At 42.2% G+C, this 27,883-nt stretch overlaps 1 protein-coding gene across 7 annotated transcripts in view; it reads left to right on the top strand.

Annotated features, from left to right (window-relative positions):
• The window catches only part of SLC16A12 (solute carrier family 16 member 12), a 100,325-nt gene that overhangs the window by 15,862 nt on the left and 56,580 nt on the right, over positions 1-27,883 (top strand). Inside the window, exon 2 of one of the 7 annotated variants that reach the window (XM_044935416.2) lies at positions 13,517-13,587. The exons of the other annotated variants lie outside the window; for them this stretch is intronic. The gene's annotated coding sequence lies outside the window, so the exon portion shown is untranslated. The remainder of the gene's footprint in view (positions 1-13,516; positions 13,588-27,883) is intronic. 7 annotated transcript variants of the gene reach the window in all.

Here is a 27,883-nt window from a genome sequence, read left to right as displayed (position 1 = left end):
GCTTTTAGAACACATGACGCTTTTCTTTCTGCTGTTGCTTTCTTTCCCGAAGTATAAGGTTTTTGCATATTTATGCCTTTGAAATAGTAGAGGGGTTTACAAAGGTTTCTTAGGTTCTTGTATCTATTGTGTCATCTGAGCCTTATGAAGAGGTCAAGACTGAATTTGTATTGTATGGAGCCTTCATGGTCAAAAGATCTAGCAGGTAATGAAGTCAGTGAGTGTGGGGCATCGTTTGTTCGAATGCTGCATATTGCCTTGCTCTGAACAATGTTGTGGAGTGAACGTTTCCTGGAGGAGTATTTTGGTTTATATCCTTATGATAGTTTCTTTGAAGGAGAATAGCTGGGTGATGGAGTTTGAAATGTTTGTGAGTTACTTGATTGACTCATGGAAGGCTTTTGAGTGATGAAAATGCCACACTTGTATGTAGTGTTATTTGAGGATTATGTGTTTTTTCATTCTGCTATTTCATAATAAGTGCCTAAGACCATAAAATATTTCCAGAAAATCTGAAAATCTGAACTGTTTTCTCTGATACAACATAACGTACTTTTTCCCTAGGCCCCTTTTGCACTTATCATAAAAATAGTGCTTGCATGGCTCCACTTGTACTGGATGTTGAGGAAATTCAGCCCACATCCATTCCTCCCCATTAGTTGTAAAGTTCAGAAGAGAAACTGAGCGTATGCATCTTGATTCATCCTGTCCATAATGTGAGTTACTGCTCGTGAGGCTTCTTGTTTATTTTGGTCTGTTGTTTTTGCTTGTTTTGGGCCACACTGCGTGGCATGTGGGATCTTAGTTCCCCCAACCAGGGACTGAATCTGTGTCTCCTGCAGTGGAAGCATGGAATCTTAACCACTGGACTGCCAGGGAATTCCCTCCTCAGACTTCTTGATCTGCATGCACATGGGTTCCCTAAAGGCCTATTTTTCAGACACATCTGCTTTTTATTCATGGTTCTGGCCCTCATGCTGGGACCTCTGCTATACTCTTAAGACATTCTGTGAGTAAACTGATGGGAAAAATGAAGTGAGAGATACTGTTTCTTTTTTTTTTTTGCTGGTGCAATATGAACATGAAATAGTTGTTATTGGTTTTGAGGAACAAGTAGAAAGACTCATTCCTATGACCCCGTGTAATTCTTTCAACAATTCCTAAAATACTTCTCCCCAAGTCTTCCCATTGTCTACAAGATACAGAGCTACGTAGCAACAGAAAGTCAGAGGAAGGAACTGCCACTATATTTAAACAGATTCTTAAAAATCATAGTTGGGAGTGGAGTGTATATGATACAAATTGTGTTCTCTGTCTGTGTATTTCCCCTGGTAATTTTGAACACTAATATGCCATATGTGGTAATAGGACAAAGCAAAGAGTGGGACCACTTGGAGGAACCCATTAACAGACTGACCACACAGTGTGACCAGGATGGTGGAGAGGGGAGGCAGAGAGGTTCTACATTGTTTGGAATAGCCCTGTGAAGTGGATAGAATATGGAGACCTGGTTACCCAGCAAGTCAATAGGAGAGCCCAGATTTCAACCCAAACCTTTCTATATCCAAATTGCACAGTTTGTGTTTGCTTCTCTTGGCTTCTTTTTTCCAGATTTTCATTTTCCAAATTACCTCTAAAATCATTCAGACTTTGCAGAAGGGAATAAAAGGCCTACTACTTCCCCAGCCCACCTCCGCTTCTCCCTTGGCCCAGGCCTACGCAGCTAACTGTTTGGTGGGTATGCTCCCTGGCCACCTTCTCTGCATGGACAGATTACCTAAAGGGGCCAGGCATGCCTGTCTCCAGTGAGAACTGCCGAGAGGGCAGAGGTGGGGCTCAGGAATGCATTGTCCTCTCCAGGACCTACCTGGGTGAGGCTAGTGAGGTGCTGGGCTCTGGGAACCAGGATCCTCCCAGGTTTAGCTGCAGTTGAGTGTCCCGGGAGCCAGTGCTTTGGGGGAAGGAGAGCCGTCTGTGCTGCCCTGACTTCCTGCCTTGCTCTGACCTGCCTTGCCCGAGTGGAGAGCAGAGCCCCTGACAGGGAGAGGTGGGGAGGACGTTTGCTCCTCTCTGTTTTCCCAGCGCCTGTATGTACCAGTGCTACTGCTGCACGGCAGAAATGAAGCTGCGCTAGCCCTAGTCGCATCATCGAGTGGCTTTGGGCAAGTCACTTGAAGATCAGAAGATTCTAGTCTCGGTTTCTAAGGTACACTGTTTTGGCTTCTTGTTTTAATGTTTCTGAAATAAGATGTGATTAGCAGTAGATGAATATATTTAATATCCGGGGAGTTTCTTAATTTTTCCTTCATCTTGAAAAGTTGTTTTTAAGTCTGTGGGGCAACTTATAATTTCTGTTATTGTGGGAACATGGGAATCAATCCCTTGAAGAGTGGTTTAGAGAACGGGTGATGCCTGATAACCCACTTTGTGAATGGTAGCTCATTCTTAGTCACTCAGTTATGTCTGACTCTTTAACCTGTAGCCTTCCAGGCTCCTCTGTCTATGGGATTTTTCAGGCAAGAATACTGGAGTGAGTTGCCATTTTCTCCTCCAGGGGATCTTCCTGACCCAAGGATCAAAACTGTCTACTATATGTCCTGCACGATGGGCGGATTTTTTTTTTTTTTTTTAACCACTGAGCCACTGGGGAAACCCATAAATGGTAGAGTTATATATAAATATGAAAGACCAGAAAAACTACCCAATTGCCCTTGCAGGGCTATTTCTTAGAGATGCCCAGACAGGAACTTCTTGATTAAAGAAGTAGTGAGTCTCCTGTTCAATAAAGTTGGTGTTCTGGGTTATGAGAACGTACATTTTTAATCTCCGCATTCTCCCAATAGAATTCAATAAGCTATTTTCATTTTGAATTTTTAAAAAATGACTCTTAAACATTTGAATCTTTCTTGAATTAGACCTTGGCAAGAGCTGTTTGCATGTCGTGGATTTAGTAGATTCCTGGCCATTATTGGAAATATCGGATTGGCCACAAAACTGTTGTAACTTAATCAGAATGTTAATCCAAAAAAGTGCTGTGTTTCAAATGGGAAATTATGGTGCCACTTAGTTCTTATGATATGCCAGGTAATGAGAGGGGATTATAAACAATTACTCACACTGTTGACCTAAGACAAATAAACTGCCAGATCGTTCTCTCACCAAGATGGGTTTATTCAGTATCAGCAGAGAATTGCAGTTTGGGGTCTGCAACCATGGTGAGCCACGTGTAAGTCTCTACACAGCCAGGGGAGAGGAAAATGAAGTTGGGAGGGCTAGAGTAAACACTGAGTCCATGGCTTTTAATTGGCTGAGCTGTTGCCGGGAAAGAAGAGAAGTGTTTCTTCTTCCGGCTGGACCATGTTATCATCACAGGGCTTAAATGCTCCTCTTTCTCATCTCCTGATTCTTTAATTGAGGCTTCTGTTTATCAATTTTTGTGAGACTCTGTTTCTCTCCAGGTGGATTTCAGTTTAGAGAGCCTTCAAATGTTGAAGACCAAGATAAAATTTCCCTGTCCAGCTCAATTCAACCAATTTACCCCAATAACTAGTGTGAAGGAGTTTATAATCTCGAAGCGAACAAGGTAGACATTTATTTTTCTGGGAAAAATAAGCGGCTAAGCAAATAACCAGTGGAAGCAAGATCACAGGGGGAATATTTTTATTCCTACTGGAATTTGTATTAGTTATTAATATTTAGAATGTCCATTCACAAGCCAGTGTTCTGTCATGGCACTGAAACCAGTGTCTGCGGAATCAGAGGTCTTTGGGGGCTCAAGTATATGAAGTAGCTGAGTGGTGACATAAAATGGTATAAAATTGAGGAGAACGTGTAAAGGTTCCCTCTCTCACCATCCATTAGATACTTGAGTTCTGTTCTCAGTGTTAGGGATACATCAGTGAACAAGTCCTAAAAAATCCCTGCTCTGGAGTTTACATTCTAATTTGTTGCTGCCTTGAAAAACAGATAACTAAACCAGTTAGAATTATCTCTAGAGTAAGTGAATCAGACACATTGATGTGTTTCTATGAATAAACTGCATAGATTTTGGTGTTGTTAGCTTTTAGGCCTTTTTCACATAGCCAATATTTCTGGATAAATGAATAAATAAATAAATGGAAAAATAAATGAGATTATTGGAATTGTTGGAATGGAGGTTGAGATAGCTTCTTATTAGTATTCTGCTTGGTCTGTTGTCTTAATTTTCCTAATAACTGCAATATAAAATATTGTTGGCTGTACAAGGCAGCTCCTGGTTTATTTGACTTTACTTTTAATTGAGAATAAAGCACTGTGGGAGATCCCATCTCTCATATTGACTGGGATGACTTTCCAAGGTTAACGCATAATGGCTAAGTGCAGTTTATGGCTGCCCTCGTCAGTGGATCCCAAGGCTGGGACCAGAGAACCATGAGCTGAGCGCGGAACTCCCCAGGAAGCCGTTCCAAGGGAATGAGGCTCTTGCAGGGCTTTCTGCAGAGTGACCAACTAGAATAACAAACCTGGGAGCTTGGACCTGGGAGCCCAAGTGCCTTTTCTTTGAGCTTCTTGTGGTAATATGGGGACAAGAAGCATTTGCAATTGCACTTGTCTTCAGTTTTCACAAACGGAACTTCTGCTGGGCCTGCAAAAGTGAGGCAAAATTGGTAGTTTTAGAGACAGAGAATGCAGGCTGCTGGCAGGGATTTGAGCCCTCTGACTCTGTTCTCTTCAGGCTGTAGTGCCCAGGGCAAGTATCCTTTTAGCAAATTAACAGGTGTGAGGGATGTGAATGTTTGTGGCCTGGATTTCTGTTTCCAGAGCCTCTTGGCAGGTGTACCCACCCAGGAGCTCCTGTCTTCTCTTCTATGTTGAGGGTGCTGCATGGAGCTGGGATGCAAGCCAGGCAGATAGCTATCACTAAAATCCGACCAGACTGGCCCGTGATCTTGGACTTGCAGACCCCATTTATTGGGAGAATAAATGTTTACTGTTGGTGCTTTGTTGTGATAGCACAAGCAGACTAAGTCCAGTGAGCACTGTTAGGGGTGCAGTGTTTGTATACCTCCTTGCCTCCCCTCACCCCTGCAATTCACTCGTTGAAGCCCTAACCTCCAATGTGATAGTATTAGAAGGTAAGGCCTTTGGGAGGTACTTGGTTTAGGTGAGGTCATGAGGGTGAGCCCCATGATTGGACTTTGGATTAGTGTCCTTGTAAGAAGAAGAGGGGCTTCCCTGGTAGCTGAGCTGATAAAGAATCCGCCTGTAATGCAGGAGACTCCGGTTTGATTCCTCACTGGAGAAGGGATAGGCTACCCACTCCAGTATTCTTAGGCTTCCCTTGTGGCTCAGCTAGTAAATAATTCACCTGCAGTGCAGGAGAACTGGGCTTGATCCCTGGGTTGGGAAGATCCCCTGGAGAAGGGAACGGCTGCCCACTCCAATATTCTGGCCTGGAGAATTCCATGGACTGTATAGTCTATGGGGTAGCAAAGAGTTGGACATGACTGAGCGACTTTCACTTCGCTTCAAGAAGTAGAGACAGAGGAATATCTCTCTGTCCATATACACACCAAGGAGAGGCCATGTGAGCACATAGCAAGAAGGTGGCTGACTTCGAGCCAGGCAGAGAGCTCTCACTAGAACCTGAGCAGGCTGGCACCCTGATCTTGGACTTGCAGACTCCAGAACTGTGGGAGAATAAACATTCACTGTTGGTGTTTTGTTGTGATAGCCCAAGTGGACTAAGTACCTCTTCTGCAGGTCTTACCTGATCCATCAGCAGGGCTATAGTACTCTTCCTTTCTTCTTTGACCTCAGTAATCCCAGACTCTCTTGGACTTCTCATTCCTTTCTCAATTTCCTTGCGGCCTCCTCTTCTCCTAATCTTCTCTTAAAGATCAGGGTTCCTTGAAGTCCTACTCTTTCTCTCCTTTTCTATCCACCCTCAAGACACCTTATTCCTGAGTTTATAGTCTGAGCATCACCATAGGCCTTTACCCACTAGCTTGTCAGAAATGCAAGCTTCAGGCTTCTCCCAGACCTGCAGAATGGACTCTGACATTAACAGGTGATGCCCACAAAAGTCTGAAAGACCTGCTTTCAAAGATTTCAGTGACCAGCTCTGTGCTCTGATTTTTCCAAGTGCACATTTGAGCTGGATACCATATCTTTCTCCTGACCTCTAGACCAGTTTATCCGACAACCTCTCGACTGTCCATTTCCGTGTTCCATAGGGATATTTAACTTTACCAGTCTAGAGTCTGGCTCCTCTTTCCCCAGTTATGCTTTTCCTTCTTTGTGTCCTTGTTCTCAATCGTGTCTGACTCTTTGCGGCCCCATGACTGTAGCCTGCCAGGCTCCTCTGTCCATGGAATTTTCCAGGCAAGAATACTGGAGTGGGTTGCCATGTCCTACTCCAGGGGATCTTCCCGACCCAGGGATCAAACCCATGTCTCTTTCATCTCCTGCACTGGTAGGTGGATTCTTTACCACTGTGCTACCTGGGAAGCCCCTTTCTCCTTTGGGCAACTGACAAAAAAAATAGGGTCTGTTCTGAAATTTTTACCTTAGAACTCCCATTTTATCCCATACTCCTGGTTAAATGGTTTCTGTGGGGTTGATCAGGTGGTGGGCAGTGGTCTGGCTGACCCATTTCCAGCCAGCCTTTCCTCTGAGTGACCAGTGCCTTTCTCAATCTCTTGTGAGATATTTTGAATCTTGCCCAGGGTGTCATGTTCAGTCAGTAATGTTTCTAATTTTCCTCCAGTAAGTTTGAAAACAGGTAAGTACTTAACAAATATTTTAAATTAAGTATCAATCATTATCTTTGTTATTAATGATTAATATATTACCAGGGACAAGTAGTTAATAAATGTTTCTTAATAGTGAGGAAATTTTGCTGACTGACATGGAAGATTTATCTGTGAACGACCAGAATGAATCCCAAAGAAGGTTCATCAGGAATGTACTGTGACCTGATATGTCTCATGATTGAAGCATTCAGCGTCTTTTGGGAAGAGAGAAATCAGAGGCAACCTAATAACTGTCCAACATACAGGACTGGTGAAACGCATCATCGTACTTTCATACAACCAAATACTTTGCAATCATATCTGCATGCTCACACAGAGTACCTTTATTAACACTCATGGTATCAAATGAAGTGAAAAGAGCAAATTACAGATAGGATGATCCTTTATTTTGGTAAAAAATATGTAAAATTTACCATTTCAGCCATTTTGAAGAGTATTGTTCTGTGGCTGATTCATGTTGATGTATGGCAGAAACCAACTCAATATTGTAAAGCAGCTATCTTCCAATTAAATATATTAAAAAAGAGTATAGTTCTAAAGACTGAAATATATATATATATATATATATATATATATATAACTGAATCACTTTGCTGTACATGTGAAAGTAACACAACTTTGTAAATCAGCTATATTTCAATAAACAAGAGTATAGTTCTGTGATGTTAAAGTACATCCACATTGCTATGCAGCTATCATCACCATCTGTCTCCAGAACACTTTTTATCACCTCAAACTGAAACCCCATGCCCATTAAACAATAACTCCCCGTTCGCCCTCCTCCAGCTCCTGGCAACTGCCATTCTCTTTTTGTCTATGAATTCGACCATTCTAGATACCTCACATAAATTCAATCATACCTTGTTTGCCCCTTTGTGACAGGCTTATTTCACTTCATATAATGTCTTCAAGGTTCATTGGTGATGTACCATGAGTCAGAGGTTTCTTTTTAAGGCTGAAGAGTATTCTGGTATTTGTTTATCCATTCATCTGGATATTTGGGTTGCTTCTGTCTTTTGGCTGGGGCTTCCCTGGTGGCTCAGACAGTAAAGAATCTGCCTGCACCGTGGGAGACCCTGGTTTAGGCCCTGGGTTGGGAAGATCCTCAGGAGAAGGGAATGGATACCCATCCGGTATTGCCTGGAGATGTCCATGGTCAGAGGAGCCTGTTGCCCATGGGGTCTCTAAGAGTTGGACACAAGTGAGTGACTGACACGTCCACATTTTTTATCCCTAGGCTACTGTGAATGATGCTGCTGTGAACAAGGATGTACAAATATCTGTTCAAGTTCCTGCTTTCGTTTGTTTTAGGTGTGTGCTCAGGAGTGGAATTGTCGGATCATACGATAATTCTACTTTGACTCTTTGAGGAACCGCCACACTGGTTTTCATAGTTGCTGCACTATTTTACATTCCCACCGGCAATACACAAGGGTTTCAGTTGCTCCACATCCTTACTAACCCTTGCTAACTTTTTTGGTTTTGTTTGTAATAATAACCATGGTAATGGGTATGAATTCTCAGGTGTGCTTTAAAAAAAGATGTATTCCATGGACAAAGCAGTCTGGAGGGCTACAGTCCACGGGATGGCAAAGAGTTGGACACAACTGAGCGACTGAGCACAGCACAGCTGCACATTTATGTACATATATAATATAAAAAAATTTCAAAGAATTTATTCCACATAAAAACAGTGCTTATTAGTTGGCAGGATGTAAATGTTTTTTATTATTGTCTTTTTTCTCTATTCTCTCCTTTTCCCCAATCTAGCGTGTATAACGCACGTAATGAAAAATGCTTGAAACTCAGAATCAAGCTGTTTTAATTCAGAGGTTGACAGTAGCTCCTGTTTACCCTTGACTCTGCAGACTTCACGTGAGTCCTCATGCTTGTTGACTTTGGCCTCGGTGCTGCCCCTGTCATGTTGCCACTTTGCAGGGGTTGAGGCCATCCATAGATGTTCCAGTGCTGGAGGCCCAGCTGCCACACGTTCTTCTGTTCAGTGAAGCAGAAACAGGGCTTCTTGGCAGCAGATTAGACTACAGAGCCTGCTGTCGCTGGGGCTTCCCTGGTAGCTCAGCTGGTAAAGAATCTGCCTGCAATGCCAGAGACCCTGGTTTGATTCCTGGGTCGGCAAGATCCCCTGGTGAAGGGATAGGCTACTCACTCCAGTATTCATGGGCTTCCCTGATGGCTCAGATGGTGAAGAATCTGCCTGCAGTGTGGGAGACCAGGGTCTCCCTGGGTTGGGAAAATACCATGGAGGAGGGCACGGCAACCCATTCCAGTATTCTTGCCTGGAAAATCCCCATGGACAGACAAGCCTGGCGGGCTACAGTCCATGCGGTCTCAAGAGTTAGACTCTACTGAGTGACTAAGCACAGCAGAAAACTGCTTTCACTAGGCCTCGGCAGGTGGCTTTCTGGTGCCCAAATGCGTCTTCCTCCCCCATTTGGATTTTTAGCACAAAAAAATCTCCTTTTTAGGTGTGTTTACTCACCAGGGTTATGACTGGTCATCTTGGTTGATTGCAAATGAAAGGGAAGGCTTCTTTATTTCCTCGTCTGTGAAATTATGTATTTTGTAATTTTCCAAAGAGTTTTAAGGCTCATAGCAAGTGCCTTCGTCAGCTTAAAAGGCCATAAAGATTGCATAGGAATCAATTCAGAAAGAGTTGAAAGAAATCCTTACATGGAGAAAATTACGTTTATGAAAATAAGGCTTGTTCAGTTTACACTAACATATGTGAGAGAGAGTATGTTTTGTTTTTAGAGATAGAGTGATGAGCCAGGGAATAGGTGATAAGGAAAGGCACTAGTTAAGGGCATCTTTACAAGTGATTGACTGGTTTAATCAGTTATCAGTGACTGTGAAATTATATATTTTGTAATTTTCCAAAGAGTTTTAAGGCTCATAGTAAGTGCCTTCGTCAGCTTAAAAGGCCATAAAGATTGCATAGGAATCAATTCAGAAAGAGTTGAAAGAAATCCTTACATGGAGAAAATTACGTTTATGAAAATAAGGCTTGTTCAGTTTACAATAATATATGTGAGAGAGAGTATGTTTTGTTTTTAGAGATAGAGTGATGAGCCAGGGAATAGGTGATAAGGAAAGGCACTAGTTAAGGGCATCTTTACAAGTGATTGACTGGTTTAATCAGTTATCAGTGACCTTTTAAGGGAGCTTTTTCTGGTCTGAGGAACCTTTTTTTTTTTTTTTTGGTTTGTTTTCTCTTGACATGATAATTCTGGCTGCCTTGTTTGAAGACCAAGAATTTGAAGCAGAGTCAGAGAGACAGTTGCAACGGTCTTAACTTGGGCTGTTAGGACTTGTGCTGGTTTTGTGTGGCTATGAGAAAGAGTGGTAAGATCTGATGACTAAATTTGGGCCTTGTAGAGCTGGAAGGAGGTGAAGCTGAGGACAGATTGTATATCCCGGAGGCACAAGAGTGATTTCACTTCTTAATCATTACATCTGGATAAGACATCTCTGTTCATCTCAACATTTCTTGTGCTTGGTTTTCTCCCAAACTTCTCAAAAGATAAGCAGACCCCTTGCCCCTTTCTAGCCTATAGACGTGTGACTTGTCTTCCTCCAGAGCCTTTTCCGAGGGCTGCCATTCCTGTCCATCACCGAAGCACCAGCTCAGTGTGGCTTTAGTAGTCTAAATCATATGGGGACAATTGCAGACTCCCCTGTGAGCCCCTTCCTCCCAATCTCTTCTCCATCTGGCCAATGACTGCACACCCCCGCCTCTCTTGACCCACCTGGCCCCATGGCATTTTTCAGGTCACTGCCCATGACTCACCTATTTGCATCTCTTTCTTTATGCACATCTAGAAATCCACATACTCAAGGCGCTTACTGGGTACTCAAGGGCTCCCTTCTCTACCCTCCTGGATGTGAAATCACCTCATATTTCATCTACTTCATCCCTCTGTGCTTCCACTCAGAGAAAACACAGAGCCAGGAAGAGAGGTTCTTTACAAGTTAGTGTGATTTTACAGGGACCTTTTTATAATTCTAAGTGGAATTAGGGTATAACTATGGATTAGCACTACATTAATTGTTTGTGAGTTTCCTTCTTTGCCAAAGCACATTTTGACCACCTTTTCAAATAAAACAAGGCTATGTGTATGTAATGAGGCTAATCAAAGACCTACCACTTTACGAAGATATTGCTAATGTCAAGGGGATTTCTCAGCGGTTCAGTGGTAAAGAATCCATCTGCAATTCAAGAGACAAGGTTCTGATCCCTGGGTTGGGAAGATCCCTTGGAGGAGAAGATGGCAACCCATTCTAGTATTCTTGCCTGAAAAATTCCATGGACAGACGAGCCTGGCGGGCTACAGTCCATGGGGCCTCAAAGAGTAGGATATAACTGAGGCACATTAGAAGGAAATGGCAGCCCACTCCAGTATTCTTGCCTGGAGAATCCCAGGGATGGAGGAGCCTGGTGGGCTGCTGTCCATAGGGTCGCACAGAGTCAGACACGACTGAAGCAACTTAGCAGCAGCAGCAGAGGCACATGAGCACATTTAATGTCAAGGGAAAATCATGTAAAAAAAAAAATGTAGAAGCCAGTTATGTGAGAAACAAATCATTTGATGGATTGTCCTTTAATAAGATTTCTTATAGAGAGTGCTGGGTTATCTTCCTTAATGCCTACTGTTTTGAATGACATGGGCTGCTTTGAGAACGTTCACCGGAGAGAAATAAATTAAATATGTGTCTGTTTGACAAGGTTCTTCTTACCAAATAGGAACTCCTTCCCTGACCTCAGCTTGTGGTTTTGATCTTGGTTAGAGCACACGTTTCCTACAAGCTTTGCTCCTCCGTTGCTCCTCATCTTTTTAATCGTTGATGAAGAGATAAGAGAAAGCTGAGTGCCAACACTGTCCAGCTTCTTTGGACAGATGGAAGCCTAGTTGATACGAAGGTGGGGAATTCTTGGTCCTCTGCCAAATCAGTATTTATAAGCATTGTGTTGGCCTAGATCTGTAGCAGCCAACGTGATGTGGCAGCTGGAAACTTAAATACATGCTCCTTGAAGAAGTGGTATTAACTGTATCGAGGCTCGGCAGATGTACGGCCAAGATGATTGATGTTTCTTTGCTTCTGTTTTCCCAAGGGCTCCAGGCACTTGACACATGTTTGATAGCCGTCCAGTGCACGGCTCTGAAATGCAAACTCCTGGGCAAGCAGCTGAATTCTGCTCGGGAACATTGCCCACCAGCTGGTGAATGCCGCGGTGGCCTTTTGTTTGCAGCTGGACCGAAATACTTTGGGGGGCACCAATCCTGCCTGAATTCCAGCATCAAATGGTGGTTGTGCAGGCCATATATTCCCTACACTGTCCTCACTGAAGCAACGCTTTCAAACAGCTAAGGATCTGGGCTGTGTGAATAGCCAGCCTAGATAACTGAAATGAGAAGCAGCACAGTAAGGATCACCTTGACTTCATTCATTTTTTAATCTCAATAAATATTTACTGGGGACCAGTTGTATATTAGGCATGTTCTAGGTGCTGGAAATCCAGCAGTGGATAAGATAGGCAAGATTTTACCCCTGCTCATAGAGCTTATGGCTTTGTAGTGAAGACAAACAATAAAAAAAATAATGAATGCAACAGCTTCAAAGAGTGAGAAATGTGCTATGAAGACGATGAAAGAGCCTGATTTAATAGAGTTACTAGAGGTGGGGGGGACAAGGGAGGTCATGCATTGTTATGGTGGGGAAGGGCTCTCTTAGAAAGAGACATTTGACCTGAGATCTGAATGACAAGAAGAGGCCACCTTTTAAAGACCATGGGGGTGGAAAGGGATTCCAGGCAAGAAAGAGCAGTTGCAAAGGCCCAGAGGCAAACATGAGTTTAGCATGTTCAGAGAAAGAAGACATGGGAAGCTGCTTTAGCAAGACTGAGGGGAAGAGTGGCAAGAGGTGACAATTGAAGCTTTAAAGGAGGTCCTTCAAGGCCGTGTGTTGTTGTAAGGAGGATCGGTGGTATTCTCAGGCCAATGGAGAAAACCGCTGGAGAGTTTAAGAAGCGCCAGCGGGGGTGGGGGTAGGGTGGGGGGGAGCTGGGGGTGGGATGGGGGGTTGGTCTGATAAAGGGTGCTGCCTTCCATTCAGTTATACATGTATGCTGCTGCTACTGCTAAGTCGCTTCAGTCGTGTCCGACTCTGTGTGACCCCATAGTCAGCAGCCCACCAGGCTCCCCCGTCCCTGGGATTCTCCAGGCAAGAACACTGGAGTGGGTTGCCATTTCCTTCTCCAATGCATGACAGTGAAAAGTGAAAGTGAAGTTGCTCAGTCCTGTCCAACCCTCAGCGACGCCATGGACTGCAGCCTTCCGGGCTCCTCCATCCATGGGATTTTCCAGGCAAGAGTACTGGAGTGGGGTGCCATTGCCTTCTCCTATACATGTACAGTCCCATCTAAAAAGCCCTCCAAGGGACTTGCCTGGCGGTCCAGGGATTAGGACTCCGAACTTCCATTGTAGGGGACATGGGTTTGATCCCTGGTTGGGGAACTAAGATTTCCCACATGCTATGTAGCATGGCAAAATAATAATTAAATAAAAAATGAAAAACCTTCCAAAATGTGTCACGGTGCCTCCTGTAAGAATGCTCTTGAGAATGTCAGTCTTACAACATGGTTTTTCCTGTGAGGGATGGAAGAGATACTGCAGTGGTTAAAAGTCACTCTGTCTGAATTTCAGCCTCAAATTGAATTTGTGGGGACTCTGGAGCCCGCACTCCAGGCAGGATTTAAACACCTGTGTGACCTTTGGTAAGTGATGTATTAATTTCTGTGTGCCTCTGTTTCCCCATCTTTACAATGGGCTAGTAGCTTCAGCACTCCCTTTGGTCATCATAGAGAAGATTAAATGAATGACGCCCAGGCATGCAATAAGCACTATGTAAGCGTCACTATTATTACTGTTAGGAAAACGTGTATGGCTTTAGTCTAGTTGGTTTATCATTACCTTGTGGACATTACAGATCACGTATCTGGCTATTGTTTAGTCGCTTAGTTGCGTCTGACACTTTGTGACCCCATGGACTGCAGCATGCCAGGCTTCCCTGTCCTTCACCATCTCCTGGAGCTTGCTCAAACTCATGTCCATTGAGTTGGTCATGCCATCCGACCATCTCATCCTCTGTTGTCCCCTTCTCCTCCTGCCTTCAATCTTTCCCAGCATCACGGTCTTTTCTAATGAGTCATCTGTTTGCATCAGGTAGCCAAAGTATTGGAGCTTCAGCTTCAGGCTAGTTTTTCCTTTATTGTCTATGTCTAGAAATTTTAAGGCCAACTTTTGTGACCTCCCCATAGGAAGTGGATTGATTTTATCTGTGTTAACATTCTCTCTCATTTTATTTTATACCTTTGCCTTGGTCTTTCCTTTTTCTATCTTATCCTTTAAAAATAAAATGTTCAGATGTTTTGTAGATATTTTACATATTATATGTATTTGATGAAAACGTGGTAGATGGTACACAGTTTTGCAACTTAATTTGTTCTCATAACTATATATCTGGAACAACTTCCCTTGTCAGTAATTATACTTCAGCCAATGGTATATAAATTAGAGATCATAGCTAATGTAATTAATCTCAGTCAGTTGAACTAGAAATATTACTGTATTTTTACAGGATATAATAGTAATACTTGTTTCCTGTTAAATTTTCAAATAGTACAGAAGTAGATAAAATGAAAATTGTACTTCTAGTTTTATCTTACGTAGGCTGTGTGCCTTTATAAATTTAGGATTTTGGGGGAATAATTACATAGTTCACATACATACATAAAATATAAATCTGACCTCCATAGGAAAAAGTTACTTTACATCTGATTAGAAAGCGTCTTCTTTCAGAGAAACATTCTCTTAATGAAATCATTTTTTTTTTTTTTATCTCTTTCTGATGTCTATCCCGGTCTAATCCTTAAATCAGGAGCTGCACGCAGGATTGCAATAGCATATAATAGGATGTGTGCTAATGAGGAGTCAGGAAATCTGGAGAAAATGTTTATCAACATGGCACATGGCCAAACAGGGCAATTCTGAACAGACACAGAGTGTGTATGTTCTTTAACTGAAGTGCGGATTGGAGGTGGAGGCACACAGGCCTCCTCTCCCTCAGTTCCCCTCCCTCCCCAGCTCACAAAGTGTCAGAACCTCCTGGGGATTCGGTGCTCAGCCTCCCTGACATGCCGCTGCAACCATGAAAGGAGTTTCCTTCCTGTCCAGCAAGTAGAGAGGTAAGCTTAGAACCATGTTTTTCTCAGCTCTTTCTGAATCCCTGAGCTCCTTGCAGGTGGACCAGGCTCCTTGTCAAGACATTGCTCTGTGGCTTATATGACTAGACAGGTCTGAGCATTAGGGACGATGGTGTTGGCAAGTTGGCCGATGTCTCCAGGGTTGTCTCCAGGGTTATGTAGTCGAGAGCCTGATAGCCTCTGTTCTCATCTCACTAATGGTTCTAACTAACTGTGTGATATCTATGAGTCCCCTTTGTTGAGCATCAGCTTTTCCATTCTGAAAAATGAGGGTCTTGAGCTACATCGGGGGCCAATCATGTCATGTCATAAGTTTTGGGACACAGAGTTGTTAGAATCTCCAGATTTTTAAAGCAAAGCAAGAAATCTGGATCGTTGTGGAATTGTCTGGTTCTTAAGTATTGGAAACTGGTTCTAATTTCTAAAAAATCAGCATGAGGGTCAAACAGGTCATATTGGGAGACTGTATGTAGCCCATGGATGCCAGTTGATCATGCATGCCTCATCTAGTGACTCCTAGGGTCTCCTTAGAACTCTATTGATCTGTGGTTTTTGTCTTCTACATGTGTCTTGATTCAGTTTAACATTGATGAACTGGCTTCCCTTCCAGAATTCAAACTCCAGAGAAACTGAATGAGGGGTGGGATCAGAGAGTGGGCCTATGTGGGATTTTCCTGTATCCAGTGGCATAAGAATGTGGATAAGTGGGGCAAGGAGGCATTATATGGTTTACTCTATGCAACTCTATGCTTCCCAGGTGGCGCTAGTGATAAAGAACCCACCTGCCAATGCAGGAGACAGAAGAGATATGAATTCCATCCCTGGATCTGGAAGATCCCCTGAAGAGGGGCATAGCAACCCACTCCAGTATTCTTGCCTGGAGAATCCCATGGACAGAGGAGCCTGGTGGGCTATAATCCATGGGTTGCACAGAGTTGGACATGACTGAAGCAACTTAGCACTAAACTATGCCACTGTGAATGCAGCTTTCTTGAGAGAGTGACCCATTCTCATTGAGTGAGGAAGTAGGCAAGTAAAACACGGTCCTCTAAATTTTCTTAGTCCTGAGAGTTACCGTCATTACAGAAGTAAGAACCAATCAGAAACATTATTTAATGTTCTGGTAGTGGTGGTGAGAATAATTGTAATTTATACTTTTTTTTTTTTGCTCCAGAACACTTTTTTCTTTATAATGGATTGATTACAGCCCCTAGTTTCTGATACAGTATCAAAGTGGACTTATGCAGAGTGCATGTTCTCTTGTATTTTATGTTATTTATATTACTTATTTATAATATTTTATTCCTTTTGCCTATTTATCCATCCTTAATCCAACTCTTTTTTTCCCTCTCAATATCTTAATGCCACCAATCAGGTTAAAGATAGCTCCTAAATTTCTTGCCACTTGAATAATAAATACTTAAATCACTAAGAAAACTTTTGCTTAGAATTGATCATATCCTTTTGGAACTGAAAATGGAATCCGACTGCTGCTCAAGAGCCAACAGAGAGGCCAGGTCGGTGGAAAGGAGAGTTTGCCGTATTTTGGATGCCGGCAATCGGGGAGGAGGGCCGACTTCAGTCGAAAAGCCGATTCCCTCAATCCCACTGACAACCAGTGGGCAAAAGCCGTGATAGCCACAGGGAGAGGGCTACATGCAGAAACAGCACCGTCAGCTCTGACAGTCATTTTGAAATAGATCATCGGTGATTTAATCCAGCATCATTTTGATTGTTTTGGGTAAAGTTAGTCTTCAGTTCCAGGGTTGGTTTGTTTCCATTTTTTTGAGGCCAGTTCTCAGAACTGTAGCAGCTTATGTTATGGCTGCAGCCTGGTCATCATGCAGTTAACTTCTTCCACATGGTGAGCCTTTTAGTATCTATAGGGCAGCTCACAGGATATGGCTCAGAATATTATCTTTAGCCCTTAAGGAGAAACTAAAGGTCCTTGACTTTGCTTGATGACTAAACTATTATTATTTGGTCTCCTTTGATTGTTTTCTTTTGTTCTACATTTTCTCACTTTGATTAAACTTATTCTTTGGCATAAGTTTTTCCACAGACAAAAGGCAGATGGAGGATGTGGAGGGCAAAGACCATAGGGTCTTGCTTCATTTCATTTTTGCTTTTAACAAAAAGTTTAACGGTCAGTCTTATTGGTACTCCCCACATTGTTGCCAACTACCCTCACTTTAGGACGCTGGTTCAACCAGAGAGCTCTCCTAAGAACCCTTTATTGAAGGTGGAGAGTGGAACAGTTCACAGAGTTCTATGAAAGTTTGAGGGAGCTAGTCTCTTCTGGCCCTAGAACTTTGCTTCAGTTCAGTTCAGTTCAGTCCAGTCACTCAGTCGTGTCTGACTCTTTGTGACTCCATGAACCACAGCACGCCAGGCCTCCCTGTCCATCACCAACTCCTGGAGTTCACCCAAACTCATGTCCATTGAGTCGGTGATGCCATACAACCGTCTATCTCATCCTCTGTCATCCCCGTCTCCTCCTGCCCTCAATCTTTCCCAGCATCAGGATCTTTTCAAATGAGTCAGCTCTTCGCATGAAGTGGCCAAAGTATTCGAGTTTCAGCTTCACCATTAGTCCTTCCAATGAACACCCAGGACTGATCTCCTTTAGGATGGACTGGTTGGATCTCTTTGCAGTCCAAGGGACTCTCAAGAGTCTTCTGCAACACCACAGTTCAAAAGTGTCAATTCTTCGGCTCTCAGCTTTCTTTATAGTCCAACTCTCACATCCATACGTGACTATTGGAAGAACCATAGCCTTGACGGACCTTTGTTGACAAAGTAATGTCTCTGCTTTTTAATATGCTGTCTAGGTTAGTCATAACTTTGATTCCAAGGAGTAAGCATCTTTTAATTTCAAAACTGCTTACTGGTCTTCTAACGTGGCTGCTATGAGAATGACTGATCTGGAGAATGCAAACAACCACTAGTTACAAAACCAGAGGGACTAGTTATATTTTCAGTGTTTTGCTTTTTTTTATTTTTTCCTTTTCTAACTCCATGGAGATTAAGAAATAGAACTTTGCAAATATCTTAGAAGATACTCCCCCTTCAGCCCCACTTCTTGTGTGCTGAATCTCTTTGATCACATTTCCTTCCCCCAGCTAGGTAGCCACTGTCTTATGTTTTGTGGAATTCACTTCCTTGTTTTTCTTTATATGTTTATCATTTTTGTGTACACCTCTAAATAATACAATTTAGTTTTAATTTTGTGAAATTCATGAGGATGAAATACCACTGTGCATAGTATTTGGGGACTTGTTTCTTTCACTTATTATTAGGTTTCTGAGATTCATCTGTATGGGTACATGTTTCATTGCAACTTGGTATTCCTTTGTTCCAATTACTGATATTAATAGACATTTGGACTTTTCCAGTTCGGGGTTTTCACAAAAGGTGGCTGCATAAACACTCTCATACACGTGCTCTCATACATTTGTATATGCATTTCTATTGATATACACTTAGGAGAGGTCATGTGGAAATCCTGTCTTTAACTTTATTAGATAGTGCCAAGTGGTTTTCCAAAATATTTGTATCCATTTACACTTCCACCAATAGTAAATGAGAGTTCTCATTGCTCTACATCCTTGCCAACACTTGAGATCACCAGCCTTTTAAAATTTTTTGTCAGTGTGGTGCATGTATGTTGGTATCTCATTGTGTGTGTGTGTTTGTGTTTAATTAATAGACTTTCTTAGAGCAATTTTAGGTTTATAAAAAATTGAAGAGAAAATACAGAGTTTCCATGTACTCTTTCTCTGGCCCCACATGTTTTCCCCTTTTATTAACATCTTGCATTGATGTGGTATATTCAATACAATTGATGAACCAGTATTGATATGTTATTATTATGATTATGATTACTGGGTCAGGAAGATCCCCTGGAGAAAGAAACGGCAATCCAGTCCAGTATTCATGCCTGGAGAATCCTAAGGACAGGGGAGCCTGGCAGGTTACAGTCCAAAGCATTGCAAAGAGTTGAACACGACTGAAGCAATTTACCAAAGTTCATAGCTTACATTAGGGCTCACATTTATCTCGTGTTTTAATTTGTATGTTTCACTGCAGATAATGTTGAGCATCTTTTCATATATTCACTGGCCATTGGATTTCTATTTGTGTGGATTGTCTGTGCAAGTCCATTTTCTATTGTATTGTCCTTTTAATCATATTGATTAATAGGGATTTCTTTTATATTCTTGATATAAACCCTTTGTGGGTTATATCTGTTGCAGATATATTCTGTTTTCTGTCTTGTCTTTTAACTCTTTAATCATATCTTCTGATTTATGAATTTTAATGCAGTTAAATGAATCAGTGTCTTCCCTTCGTGCTTAAGGCTCTTTGAGCTCTGTTCTAGCATTCTTTCCTTACCTCCAACTCATGAAGTATTATATTCTTAAAGCTTAATCATTTTGCCTTTCATATGTTGTTGAATTGACTTTTGTAAATGGTGTGAGATTGGGAGCTGTGAGGATTTTCATTAACTTTGTTGGATACTCAAATGTGGGACATGTTTTTATAGTGTTTTTCATCACGTATTTCCTCCTGTTTCCTCTGTTATGGGCACACCTATTATTTGACTATTTAATTTTCTTGACCAATGTAATTTTCTTATTCTTTCTCTCTAGTATTCTCTATCTTTGTGTTTTTGTCTACTTTCTGGGGTATTTCTGCAACTTTATCTTCCAGTCATTCCATAAACTCTTTAATTCCAAGAGTCATATTTTAATTCCAAGAGTCCTTTTTTGGTTCTTTTTATAGCCTACCATTTCATGCTTCATTTTTACACTGTTTTCTTTAACTTTTTGACGATATTAACAAAAGTTTTGTGTTTTTTTTAATACTTTCCTGACCTTTCCTTTTCTTTCATGCCCTCAATTGTCATGGTCCTTATTTCCTCTGAGTTGATTTCTCCATCCCACTCCTGATTTCCCTCTATCCTAGCTTATACTAGAGGCTTTCATTATCTGTGATCTGTGGTTGTCTATTCATTCAAGAATGAGGTGCTAGAAAGCTGACTGGGTGGAAGAATTGGTGAACTGGCAAGCCGCATTGTGAAGAGGGACTCTGGATCCAGCAGTATTGTAGGATGTAGTTCCTGCATCTCCCAAGTTGGTACCTTTGCTCTCAGCATGGTCAGTTTCTCCAAAGATATATCTCAGTCTTTTGCCCTGATATTAGAATGTTGGCTGGTGGTGTTCTGGGAGTTAAATGAAGCGCAGGTTTTGGGACAGAGTGGTTCACCTTTCAGTATGGTTTTCATTTAACCTGTTGTCATATTGGGCTTCACCTTCCCCCTTCACCCCAAACTGTATCTGCAGTTTCCAATATCATAGTGCTCAGTGTTTCCAGAGTAAACACCATTTTTTTCTCCAGAGAAGGGGAGACCAATTTTCTCACGGTGTGAGGGGGAGAACCTTTAAAGAAAGTGTATTGAAGTATCAGTGTGCATGCTCAGTTGCTCAGTTGTGTTTGACTCTTTGCTACCCGATGGACTATAGCCCATCAGGCTCCTCTGTCCATGGGATTTCCCAGGCAGAATACTGGAGTGGATTGCCATTTCCTACTCCAGGGATTGAAGTACATAGTTGATTTACAATGTTATATTAAAATTTCTGCTGTATTGCAAAGTGATTCAGTAATATATATATAATATACACACATATGTATTCTTTTTCATATTCTTTTCCATTATGATGTATCACAGGATACTGAATTGGAGAAGGCAATGGCACTCCACTCCAGTACTCTTGCCTGGAAAATCCCGTGGACGGAGGAGCCTAGTAGGCTGCAGTCCATGGGGTCACTAAGAGTCAGACATGACTGAGTGACTTCCCTTTCACTTTTCACTTTCATGCATTGGAGGAGGAAATGGCAACCCACTCCAGTGTTCTTGCCTGGAGAATCCCAAGGACGGGGAAGCCTGGTGGGCTGCCGTCTATGGGGTCGCACAGAGTCGGACACGACTGAAGCGACTTAGCAGCAGCAGCAGGATACTGAGTATAGTTTCCTATGCTGTACAATAGAATCTTGTTGTTTATCCATCCTATTTATAAAATAGTTTGCATTTGCTAATTTCAAACTGCCAATCTATCTCTGTCCTAACCCTCTCCACCTTGACAGCCACGAGTCTGTTCTCTGTGTCTGTGAGTCTGTTTCTCTTCTGTAGACAGCTTTATTTCTGTATTTTAGATTCCACATATAAGTGATATCTTATGGTATTTGTCTTTGTCTGACTTACTTCAGTTATAATAGTCTCTAGGTCCAGCCATGTTGTTGCAAATGACATTGATTCTGGGGTGGGTGGGGAGGAGGAGAACTTTTAAAGACTTTCTGTCTATCCTGTTTTTAACCACATTTGCTGCCTCTAAGAAATCCTCTGTTCCTCCATTTCTGACTCTTCCTGTGATTCTGCAATTGGCTGACTCCTTATTGTATTCCTTCCCTGCTGGCTTAGGTTTCAGCGTTCTCTGGCTAAGTCCTATACCGTCTGTTCATTTATTTCCCAGCTTCCAGTGTTTGGTTCACATTTCTTATCTGCTGTCATCATCTATCCTGTTCACTTTATCTTTGTGACTTGTTTCTGTTTTTTATCGCTTTACCATCGGTGGCATTTTAGGAGAGAGCAAAGATAAACATTTATATTCAATCGTAGTAAATTGGAGTCTGAATGTACCACAATTTATCCAGCTGATTCCCTGCAAATAGAAACTACTTCCAGTGTGTTTGTAGTTATAAATAGTGCTAATGCACCTTTATCCAAATATACTAGAGCATTTAAGGGAGTGTTACTATATGACAGATTCCTAAATAAATGTAGAAGTACTGGGTCAGAAGTTAAGTTCATTTAAACTTTTGCTAGATGCTGCAAAATATCACTCCAAAAAAATTGAACCAACTAATATCCTATCAACAGTGTGAGATAAAACATATGTTTTTGTTAATGAACTAGCTATATATGTCCTCTTTGATTCTTGACTGATTGGTTTCATTGTCAGATTTAAAATATTTGCTTTATGTAATAATTCTGGCAGACTTTCATATTATATAATTGAAAAACCTGATCCCAAACATTGCTGTTAACAGTTCTTTAAGAAAAGAAAAAATAGTGTGTGGGTGATTGAATTTGTTTGCTAACAGGAATGGAGCCAATATAGTTACTTGGATTTTTTTATTTCTACTGTATTTCTGTAGCTCTCAATGCTTCAATTTCCCAGGCATCCAAAACTTTTAGCATTAGGGGAAATGGATTGATTGGTACTAGTCTGTTTTGACAAAATTAGTTTAGTGAGAATCCTGCATTTAAAATATCTGCTGTATGTTACAGACTCATTCTTCTGAACCGCCTGGTTCTGATGATTGCTGGCTTATCTGATTATTTGAGTGTTTAAGCCTATAAAACATTGGTGGTGCTTCCCTGGTGGCTCAGACAGTAAAGAATCTGCCTGCAACACGGAAGACCTGGGGTCAATCCCTGGATTGGGAAGATCCCCTGGAGGAGGGCATGGCAACCTACTCTAGTATTCTTGCCTGGAGAATTCCACGTACAAAGGAGCCTGGTGGGCTACAGTCCATGGGGTCGCAAAGAGTTGGACAGGACTGAGAGACTAAGCACAGCACAGCTACACAGTACAGTATAACTATATGGGATGGGGAGCCAAGCTGAGGAATTGAAAAGATGAATTTGACATCAAAAAACTAATCAGAGCTTGGGTGCAAATAATAGAAATAAAAGTCAATGTGACTATAAGAAAAACTAATTCATTTATTCACTGAACAGAGAGCTCCAAGGGTGGGATTTAGTTATGGCTGATTCAAATGTTTACACAGTTTCAGAAATATGTGTTTATCTCACTCCTTCTCTTTCCTGGGTTGACTTCATTTTAGGTGGGGTGTCTCCCAGTGGAGACAAAAATGGCCACCGGCAGCTCAATGTATCCATTCTATGACTTGGAATCCCACGCAAAGAAGGCACTTCTTCCCAATTGTTCCAGCAAATGCTGCAAGGCTGACTCTTACTGGTCTAGTTTGGTTCATAAGTCTCTGAATGAATCATTGTGCCTCTAACCAGCCATGCCTCTCCAGGAACATGTAGGTTCCCAAAGCACATGGTCTGAGAATGGGTAAGATTCCTGATGGAAAAATGAGATGCTGTGGTCTAAGTGATTTGGCCTGGATGCTGGGCAGAAAAAAAAGAAAAAACAAGATATGACCATTACTTCCTCTGTTTTCCTCACTAGATCTCTGAGACTTAAATACAGTCATAGTTATGAATAGAAAGTCCATTGCACTGTACAACACATGTAAGTTATTCTTTTATTTTATGGATGTTCAACCATGACAAAGTAGTACAGACTTACTAAAATAAATTATTTATAGATAATTTTTGCAAATTCATTTAGGCATGGCTGGATTGTTCCCACTCTTGTGCCTAAACTGCTCTTCTCTCTCAGGCCACATAAGATAAAGGATGACTTCAAGAGAAAATCAATAATAACCTTAGTGGATAATCTATATACATTTATCATCATCTTTATAGAGTCTTATTTAAAGTGCCTTGGTCAATGAAGTACTAATCATGATGGATTGTTCTATTTTGCTATATTATGGTTATGGTCAATTAAGATATGTGCAGCTTTAAAACAGTAAAATTGCCCTTTGGTTCTTTTGTAAGTGTGACACCACCAACAGATGGAGCCAGTGGGAGGACATGGATATCATGTTAGCATCAAAGTGTGACAGCAGCTTCCAAACATCTTCCCTCTGGGTCTGGGAAACCTATTTTGATACAATAAGTCCCGACGCACACATGTTCCGAGAGCTCGTTCATAAGTCCAGTTTGTAAGTCCAGCAGAGTTAGCCTAGGTACCCAGTTAACACAATCGGCTCTATGTGCTGTGTTTATAATACTTTTCATACAATAATACCGAAAAAACACAAAAAATAGACATTTTTCATCTTACAGTGCATAACCTTGAAATGCACAGTGGTGCAGTAGAACAGCTGGCACACAGGGGCTGGCATCGAGTGAACAGGCAAGAAGAGCTGCTGACTGGGGGAGGCAGAGGAGCTGGGAGTTGGTAGAGCCGAAGGACTGTCAGCATAGGAGACGGAGGGTGAGCTGCAATTCACTCACGCCTAATGTTGAGGGAATGCACGTTGACAACTTTGAAAGTTGGAAACCTGAACGATCATAGGTAGGGGACTTACTATATTATCTATAAATTGGTCTAAACTTTTCCTGACTATTTCTACTTCAATTGGTTTTGCCTCCGGAGATATTTTGTAAAATTTTTATGGGTCACACTGATACTCTTATTGATGTTGAACAGCCCTCCTTTGTGGGTTGTATTGAAACTGCAACTCTTTTTTTTTTTTTCCCCATTTCCCATTTTCTCTTTAAAACTTGTTCAGTAGAGAATAGCCCACCGCTATCTCTGGATGAAAACATGAACGGTTTCTGTAACTTTCTGTTCATTCTTGGTCACTTCAAGTCACACCATCTCAATTCGTACGTCAAGGCTGTATATTGTCACCCTGCTTATTTAACTTATATGCAGAGTACATCATGAGAAACGCTGGGCTGGAAGAAGCACAAGCTGGAATCAAGATTGCCAGGAGAAATATCAATAACCTCAGATATGCAGATGACACCACCCTTATGGCAGAAAGTGAAGAGAAACTCAAAAGCCTCTTGATGAAAGTGAAAGAGGAGAGTGAAAAAGTTGGCTTAAAGCTCAACATTCAGAAAACGAAGATCATGGCATCTGGTCCAATCACTTCATGGGAAATAGATAGGGAAACAGTGGAAACAATGACAGACTTTATTTTGGGGGGCTCCAAAAGCGCTGCATATGGTGATTGCAGCCATGAAATTAAAAGACGCTTGCTCCTTGGAAGGAAAGTTATGACCAACCTAGACAGCATATTAAAAGGCAGAGACATTACTTTGCCAACAAAGGTCCGTCTAGTCAAGGCTATAGTTTTTCCAGTGTTCATGTATGGATGTGAGAGTTGGACTGTGAAGAAAGCTGAGGGCCGAAGAAGTGATGCTTTTGAACTGTGGTGTTGGAGAAGATGCTTGAGAGTCCCTTGGACTGCAAGGAGATCCAACCAGTCCATTCTAAAAGAGATCAGTCCTGGGTATTCATTGGAGGGACTGATGTTGAAGCTGAAACTCCAGTACTTTGGCCACATGATGCAGAGAGCTGACTCATTAGAAAAGACTCTGATGCTGGGAAAGATTGAGGGCAGGAGGAGAAAGGGATGACAGAGGATGAGATGGCTGGATGGCATCACCAACACAATGGACATGAGTTTGGGTGGACTCCAGGAGTTGGTGATGGACAGGGAGGCCTGGCGTGCTGTGGTTCATGGGATCGCAAAGAGTCGGACACGACTGAGCAACTGAACTGAACTGAACTGAACCCATGCAAATTATAAAAATGTAAAATTTAACTTAATGCTGTCTTACCTTCTCCCCAGACAGCACTGCTATGAAGTTGGCTGTTTGGAGAGGGAGAGGGAGGCATCATCCTTCCTTCTTTTTTGGACTAGTGTTTCTTTTCTCCCAGCTTGTTGTAAAACAACAAAAAAAATTGAGCTCCACTAGGGCTTAGTTCAGTCGTTGAGGAGATTAGGAGATGAGGGCACAATCTTACTTGGTATGTACATTCTTTATCCAGGGGCTGGTTTCATTTTAATTTAATTTTATTTTTGCTTGTCCCTCTAGGCACAAGCACAAGGCATGAGGTGCTTCCCTGGCTGCCTGTAACCCCCTCAGTTCTTGGCTCTCTGATGGTTATGGACCCTTGCTGTGCATGAGAGAACCACTTGTCCTTCCTAGAGACCCTCTTGGGTGGGACTGTGAGGGCTTCCCAGGTGGTCCTAGTGATAAAGAACCCGCCTGCCGATGCAGGAGATGAAAAGGATGCTAGTTCAATCCCTGAATCGGGAAGACCCCCTAGAGGAGGGCATGGCTACCCAGTCCAGTATTTTTGCCGGGAGAATCTCATGGACAGAGGAGCCTGGAGGGCTTGCAAAGAGTCCATGGGCTTGCAAAGAGTCAGACAGGGCTAAGTGACTCAGCTAGCATAGATAATGGCTCCAGGCAGCTTTTTCCACAGCAAAGTCTGTCATGACCTGTGGGAAACTTTCCTGGATGCCTGGAGTCCTCCTGAAGAAGGGAACATGCAGTTACTATTGCCAGAAGGGGGCAACTCTCCTCTGTGCCAGGGTCAGAGTCATTTTCCAGCTTCTCTTCTGGTCCCCTGGGCCTGGAATCTGATCCCCTTCCACTGTGCTTTCAAACGCAGAGTCCCAACTAGGCCCTGGATTCCTTGACACCCTCGTTTTTCTAAGTTTGAGATAGGGGTCGAGCCATCCCCCATAAAGAAATTGTCTCTTAAAAAAAAAAAAATCTCTATTTTCTGAAGCTGCAACATGGCTTGCGGGATCTTAGTTCCCCAACCAGGCATTGAACTGGGGCCGAAGCAGTGAAAGCTCTGAGTCCTGACCACTGTACCATCAGGGAATTCCCCAAAAGCCTCTTTTTTAATCTTCACTCTCGCAGCCTTTTTGTATTTTCAAAGCTGAGTGAGGAACCCAAGAGATGTGAAATGAGGTTTTTTGGTGTAAATTCTGAAGATGGTCATCTGGCGCATCACAATATAATTTCACATTAATTTTATATCATTACCTCAATTGAAACTTTGAGGTATAGTAAAAATAAAATTTTATAGTAAATAAAAAAACATAGTTATTGCCTCTAGCTACTGGTAAGGCATCCTGAAAACCCTTGGGATTTTCTGAGCGATTGGAGCGTACTTTGTTATACTTAGTTGTCTTGTTTAGTTGCTAAATTGTGTCTGACTCTTTGTGACCCCATGGACTGTAGTCCAAGGCTCCTCTGTCCTTTGGATTTCCCAGGCAAGAATACTGGAGAATGAGTTCCATTTCCTTCTCCAAGGGATCTTCCTGACCCAGGGATTGAACCAGCATCTCCTGCACTGGCAGGCTGATTCTTTACCACTGAGCCACCAGGGAAGCTCTTTTAAGCATACCTGAGTTTATGCTAATGAGATAATTTTGGAGGGGGGCAGTGGCAGTTGGAGGGGTGGCTTGATAGCCTCAGGGTGGGGCTGGTCTCCAGAAACACTCAGTGATTAGAGGATTTGAACTTTCAGCCCTACTCACTCACCTCCTGGGAGAGGAAAGAAGTGGGGCTGGAGAATGAGTTCTATAAAAGCTCTTGAACTAGAGATTCAGAGAGCTTCTAGATTGGTGAACTTGGCATCCACTTGCTGGGAGGGTGGCACACCCTAACTCCACAGACAGAAGCTTCCAACTCAGGACCCTTTCGGACCTTGCCCTATGTATCTTTCTATCTGGCTGTTCATCTATATCTTTTATAATAAATCAGTAAAAGTAAGTAGTGTTTTCTTGAGTTCTGTGAGCCATTCTAGCAAATTTTAGAACCTGAAAAGGGGGTGGTCACCCAGAAATCTAGTTGATCAGCCACAGGTACGGGTGCCCCAGGGCCTGAGACCAGCATGGGGCAGTCTAGTAGGCTGAGCCCTGTCACTCTTTGATCTATTTCTCTGCTATTGAAGAAACTCCCTACTTTTTAATTCCTTTTCACATGGAGCCTCTTCATATCTTGAGACACTTTAGTCATCTGACTCTTCTGAGATTCAAATATATATTATTTGCAAGTGAACAGAATTATATGCAGCATTATGGATGCTGATGTTTGATACAAGCAGGATTATATTTTTAAGTGTAT

The sequence above is a fragment of the Bubalus bubalis genome, chromosome 23 (assembly GCF_019923935.1).
Source record: "Bubalus bubalis isolate 160015118507 breed Murrah chromosome 23, NDDB_SH_1, whole genome shotgun sequence".
Taxonomy (NCBI): Eukaryota; Metazoa; Chordata; class Mammalia; order Artiodactyla; family Bovidae; genus Bubalus; species Bubalus bubalis.
This window is presented reverse-complemented; position numbering and strand designations above follow the sequence as displayed.